The sequence below is a fragment of the Mus caroli genome, unplaced genomic scaffold, assembly GCF_978045245.1.
Source record: "Mus caroli unplaced genomic scaffold, Mus_caroli_1 scaffold_4, whole genome shotgun sequence".
Classification (NCBI taxonomy): Eukaryota; Metazoa; Chordata; class Mammalia; order Rodentia; family Muridae; genus Mus; species Mus caroli.
This window is the reverse complement of record NW_028227259.1, coordinates 117,775,732-117,781,731: the sequence shown is the minus strand read 5'-3', so window position 1 is coordinate 117,781,731 and position 6,000 is coordinate 117,775,732. Positions and strand designations below refer to the sequence as shown.

General features: G+C 51.8%; 1 protein-coding gene across 1 annotated transcript in view; it reads left to right on the top strand.

The window, feature by feature from the left end:
- The first annotated feature begins 529 nt into the window (after positions 1–529).
- Cmklr1 (chemerin chemokine-like receptor 1) overlaps positions 530–6,000 on the top strand; it is a 40,270-nt gene continuing 34,799 nt past the window's right edge. Inside the window, exon 1 of the mRNA XM_021163580.3 lies at positions 530–747. The gene's annotated coding sequence lies outside the window, so the exon portion shown is untranslated. The remainder of the gene's footprint in view (positions 748–6,000) is intronic.

Genomic DNA, 6,000 nt, shown 5'->3' with positions numbered 1-6,000 from the left:
GTGCCAATAAACTAGGCAATATATCAGGTGGTGGGGACAGACTGGGGAAGACACGCAGCAGGCAGGACAGCCTGGTACCCCTGTCAGTGCTTGCTGTGATGTGGGAACCCAGAGTAGTCTGTCAGGGGAGGTTTCTTCATCACGGAGGAGCTGGAAGCCATCTGGCCACACCAGGGGCAGGAATAGCACTCAGAAGTAGGGAACAGCAGGCAAGAGGCCATAGGGCTTGCTACCGGCCCTACCGCGGGCAAAGATAACCAGCTGCGGGTGGGTCTTCAGGTCAGTCAGGAGTAACTTCCCCAGCAGCCTGGTTTCAAGGCTCCATTTGCGGCTCCAGCTGTGCGCCCAGCCAAGGGGCGGGTCTTTCCTAGTGGGCCGCTACCACCCAGGAGCCCAGCCTGGCTGGCAGGCGCAGCCTCTTCTGGGGGAGTGGCGGGGGGGGGGCCCACTCCACACAGCTGGCGCCCCCGCCCTCCCCAGGCTGCTTCCTGCTCCTCCCTCCCCTCCCCGCTCCCAGCTGTTTCTCAGGCTGAGTTCTATCCGTGTCCCCACACAGAACACAGGACAGAGCGAGGCTTTTAGGATGTTGCGCTCCGCGGGGCTCAGACGAAATCTTCTGTGAATGGAAGAAATGCTTCCAAGCAAACAGCCACTACCAGAACAACTGTGTGACCAGGAGAAAGAGGCCAGAGTGCGAGTTCTCAAACCCTGAAGTCGCAGGAGCCCGAGGGGGACATTGGAGAGAAGGTATAGCAATTGGCTCTGAGTCCTGCAGAGGGCGGGAAGGGAATCGCAGGCAGCTCCTCTTTGGGTGTGTGTCAAAGGAAAAGTTTCTAGCATAGAATCAGACCTAAAGAGCGACGCTGGTGTTTGTGAAAACCAGCGTGGCCACCGCAGGCCATTCGTGAGGATGAATCCTTCCTCGACTCAGCGCAAAGCCCACTTGTGCCGAGCCACAGACCACCCCCATCAGGCTCTCTGTGCGCCCCAGAGGACAGTTCAGTGGCTGCTGACAAAGGCTGGCCTTGGGGCATGTAACTGCTGTCAGGTCCACTTCTCTTTTTGTTTTTTATTATTCTGAGTGACCAGTGCTGCCATGAACACTTTGCGGGATAGTTTTGCTTTGTGTATTAGTCCCGTGGATATATTCCCATAGGTGACCCCATATCACTATGTGTGTGTGTGGTGCTCTGCGTGATGTCCAGATGTGCAGGCAGAGAACGTGGGGTGTCTTCTTCTGTCACTCTCTGATTATCATAAGCCTTGTCAAGGTCTCTCATAGACCCAGAGGGAGGCAGAGGCAGGAGGATCTCTGTGAGTTCAAGGCCAGCCTGGTCTACAGAGTGAGTTCCAGGAGAGCTAGGGCTATACGGAGAAACCATGTTTCAAAATTATTTTATTTTTAATTATATATATATATATGCATGCCAATATCAATGTGGGTCTGTGCATGTGAGTGCGTGTGAGTCCCGGACAAAAGAGGATCAACTTCCCCTACAGCTGGTGTTACATACAGATGCTGACAAAGCCATGTCAATGCTGGGAATTGAACCTGGGTCTTCTGGAAGAACAGCTGGTACTCTTAACCACCAAGCCATTGCTCCAGTTCTTCACTACCCTTTTTTAAAGAAATATGAGCTGTCTGGTCATGGCAATTTCTTCCTGCTGACGCTGTACATGGCATGGCATAGGGGTGCAATAGCCTTGAAGCCTTCTTAACACTAGGGCTGCCTGCCTCTGCCTGAGATGCTTCCGCTTGCAACTCTTTATGTGATGGGGCAGGGTCTCTGGCTGGGACCCTGAGCTCACTGACTAGGCTTAGCTGGCTGGGCAGTGAGCCCTAGGGATCTTCCTGCCTCTGCCTCTCCAGCTCTGGTATTACAAGGATGTACCATGTTGTATGGGTTTGTGTGTGTGTGTTCTAGGTATTTGAACTCTCTCACACTCAAGCCATCTCTCCCCACTGAGCCATCTCTCACTCACTGAGTCATCTCCCTGGTGGCCTCTGTGTGTCATTATTCATGCTGATATAGTTGGTCTGTGGTGCCCTTGCTCTCTCTGACTCTTCTGTGTAAATCTGCCCCCCGCCCCATATTTATGGTTTTTTTTTTTTTAAATATCTAAAAGTTCTTTCCATATGGAAGACCCTTTGGCCAGGCTGTCTGTTGAAAGCGTAACTCTCCTTCTGCTTCTATCCTAAGGCATTTAAGACTAGGGATCCTGGCATAGATAATCAATACCTACAGTGACTCTGGAGCGGCTACTTGAGAGTTTGACGTGATATGTATGTGGCTCAGAGAAGGCAGGCCACAGGTCTGAGGTCACACAGTGAGGAAGTGGAGGAGGAGGAGGTCTTGTGTTTGCTGTGTCTTAAGAAAGCCTTGATTTCCCTTTAACTCTCCCTCCTTCCTCTTTCCGAAGGGATCTGTGGTTCTGGCTTCTGTCAAGGGCAAGGCTGGCTTGTCTCAGGGCCTTGCTGCTGCCAGTGTGTGTGTGCCTGTTCACAGTTCACTCGGGCTGCAGAAGGGGCTGGCTCGGGACTCTCTTCTGAAAGGCTTGGCTTAAACTTGTGGGGTGTCTGGCACATGGGAGGTCGAGATGTCATCTGAGAGCCAGGGACAAGTGGCTCTGGACTCGCCCAACTCTTTGAGGAGCAGATGAACCCCATACGGGCTTCTATCTACCTCAACCCAGTAGAGAGGTCTCTGCACCCCCACATAGCTGCTCCCACATGGTCTTATAATCTGTCACTCATCTATTCTGTCTCCTGGCAACCTGGGGTTCACTGAGGCACAGCTTAGTGTTATGTCCCTGGGGACCTCCATCCCCTCCCTAAGAGCTTTGGGCCCCAGTTTTAGCATCTGCAGAATGGGCTGGGAGACTGGACTGTAGTCCTGCCTCTTAGACGCCTGATTACGAATGACATCTTGAGGTGGTTTTCTGGACTCTACCATGCCTCACGATGAGGGTTCTAGTAACGCCCCCAGTTTGCATATTAGAAACCCGAGGCCTTTTAGGGCTCCAGAGATAGACCACCACAGACTCCATAGGGCCCCGCAGCTCCAGATCTGGGTTTGTGCCTCAGTTTCCACATCTGTGAGACGGGGGTTCTGAACAGGAGCTACCCAGTAGGATTTTTACAAAGAAGAAATGAGATGGGACCTCCCTGGCAATAATGCTTGGCAGACAGTGGTCCACTAGGCTCTGAATGTCAGTTATATCCAGGGTACTGAGACCCTGCCTGTGTGCGTGTGTGTGTAGTGTGTGTGTGTGCAGTATATGTGTGTGCAGGTGTATGTGTGTGTGCATGCAAGTTCATAGGAGAACAGACCTCTGCCTCCCCAGCACTGGGGTCAAGTGTTCACTGCCACCTCCGGCTTTTACATGGTTGCCGAGGCTCAGACTCCAGTCCTTGTGCTGGCTTGGCAAACGCTTCAGCCATCTTCCCAGACCTTATCATGGGGTTTTCAGGTTATTAACGTGGGACTTCTTCCCTGAACCACAGACACCTGTGACATTGTGACTGTCAGCGACAGAGTTCCAGGGGAGACTCTGAGCTGGGATCTCTGTCTCTGTCTCTCCGTCTTAGAGAGACAGAGAGAAGCAGGGCCCTGGGTATCTTCCTCTGTCACTGTCTACCTCAGTGCCGTGAGACCAGGCCTCTTGCTGAATCAACAGCTCACTGTTTCTGCTATAGTCTGACCATCAAGCTCCCCAAATATACAAGTCTTCTCCCCTCAATGCTGGAGTTCCAGGCACACACACACTCATCCCCGGCCTTTAATGGGCAAGCTCTCTCACCCCCCAGCCACCTCCCCAGCCCTCGCAGGCATTTCTTAGAGTTCCAGTGTTTATGAATCACGCTGCCTGAAGGTGAGCCTAGGCCATCTCTGTGCCAATGGGCTCTTCAGAAGGTTCGATGCCCTTCCTACTTGAGAGCGGCTGACTGGCGCCCACGAGGATTTTCCTGTTTCCCTCTGCCCAGGCTCCTGATGCTTTGCTGTACACTTGAGTTTCTTTTTCCTTCCTAAGCAAGTATTGGTGGACCTCTGTGAAGCCACATGCCCTGTGTCAGCAGTTGAGGCCAGAAGGCTGCGTGGAGAAGTGAAACTGCCTTATGGGACACAGCATGTTCCATCTCACCAGGTTACCCCTGGGTGGGGGCTTTGCAGCTCCTTGAAGCTACAGAGTCTGTTTGTCAAAAAACAAAATGGCCCTGGTGGTTCATGCCTTTAATCCCAGCACTTAGGAGGCAGAGGCAGGCGTATTTCTGAGTTCGAGGCCAGCCTGGTCTACAGAGTGAGTTCCAGGACAGCCAGGGCTACACAGAAAAACCCTGTCTCAAAAACCAAAAAAGCAAAACAAAACAAATACGAAAAACAAAACAAAACAATAACAAAAAACCAGACAGAAAGATGCAACCTAAAACCAAAAAAAGAAAACAAAAAACAAAAAAAAAAAACCCTGCTCCTCCAGGAAACAGCAGGGCAGCCTACCAGACTCCCTTCCTAGAGTCTCCATAGCTTTAGGGTGGGCTGCAAACTGCAGACCTACTCCAAGATCTCAAGAGATGAATGTTCAAGACGTTTGTTGGACTTGAGCCATCGAAGGAGAGGCGTTCTGATTCTCCTGCTGTTCCCTGCAGTAGGAGGTTCGAGCTGCTGAAGACTGTGTGAGCTTCAGGAACAAATAGGCCCGAGAGAACTTACTTTCCCAAACATGAAAAAGGCAGGTCTTTATTTTATTTTTTTCGTGAGTCTTATACCATGTTTCCCAGGCTGTCTCTAAACTTCTGGGCTCAAGCAATTCTCCTGCCTCGGCTACCCATGTGCCTGGGGTTGAGGGTGCCCGGCACTGTTCCTGGCTTACAGAAGGTATTTCTAAGTGGCCGGTCCCTATGCCCTAGTGACTCAGTGACCCAGCTTGCAGTCTGATTCTCCCTCCTGGCAGAGTACCTGTGGGCTCAGAGGTAGATAGGAAAGTGGGAAGGCGGGCACTGGGCCTTGGTGGGGAAGCCCTGTGCATCTGGCGTGTGAGATACAGCCCTGTGGGCCAAAGAATTCTGGGATTTGTAGTCTGATGTGTTACAAAGGATGCGAGGATTCGGCATTTTGGTGTGGGCAGCTCTTGCCCAGCCACAGCTGTGTCTGGGTCAGAAGACAGGACCTTTACCGATAGTTAAGTGTCTCTGCCACAAATATGGTGGCCCCTCGGCCCTCTTATTGTCTTTAGTTGTTCTCACAGTGATGACTGACTGACCACTACACTCACTGCGACTCCCAGGTTCTCAACTTCTAAATGCAGATCCTTCTGGAATGCAGGCAATGGCTGTTCTTGTTCCCTTCCAGAAAAAAAGAGATAGGGATAACCATGTCACTCCATGCTATGTAAGAGTGGACCCGTTTCACATCCACACTCCCCTCCCACAATCTGTGTTAAAAAGCCCCAGGTTAGGACAACCACCTTGTAGTGGGGGAAGATGGAGTTCAGAGAGAGAGGCACAAGGTGTCTTTCCTGTGCAAGGTCACACATTTCACAAAAACTGGAACTCACGAAACCTTATTCATGTCCAGTGGTCCCATTGCACGTGGGAGCACTCACAGATGTGTGTGCATACATGCCAGTGTGTGTGGAAGTGTGGCTAGGGTGGAGATGTTTTTGGCTGGACTACCTCAGGACTCAGCATAGGGAAGTGACCATTGTTCCAAGTGTCCAGCACGACTGTCCCAGGCACTGGTCACGCAGAGATGGAGGTGTTGTGGCTGAGGCTGTGACTGGGCTGGGCTCATGGGGTGAAGAGAAGAAACCCTGGAAGATCGAGAAGCCAGAGCAAGTCAGGCCCAGTTCCTGTCCATCAGACCCTCAGGAAGGGGACAACTTGAAACATAGACTTGCCAGGCAGTGGTAGTGCACGCCTTTAATCCTAGCACTTTGGGAGGCAGAGGCAGGCAGATTTCTGAGTTCTAGGCCAGCCTGGTCTACAGAGTAAGTTCTAGGACA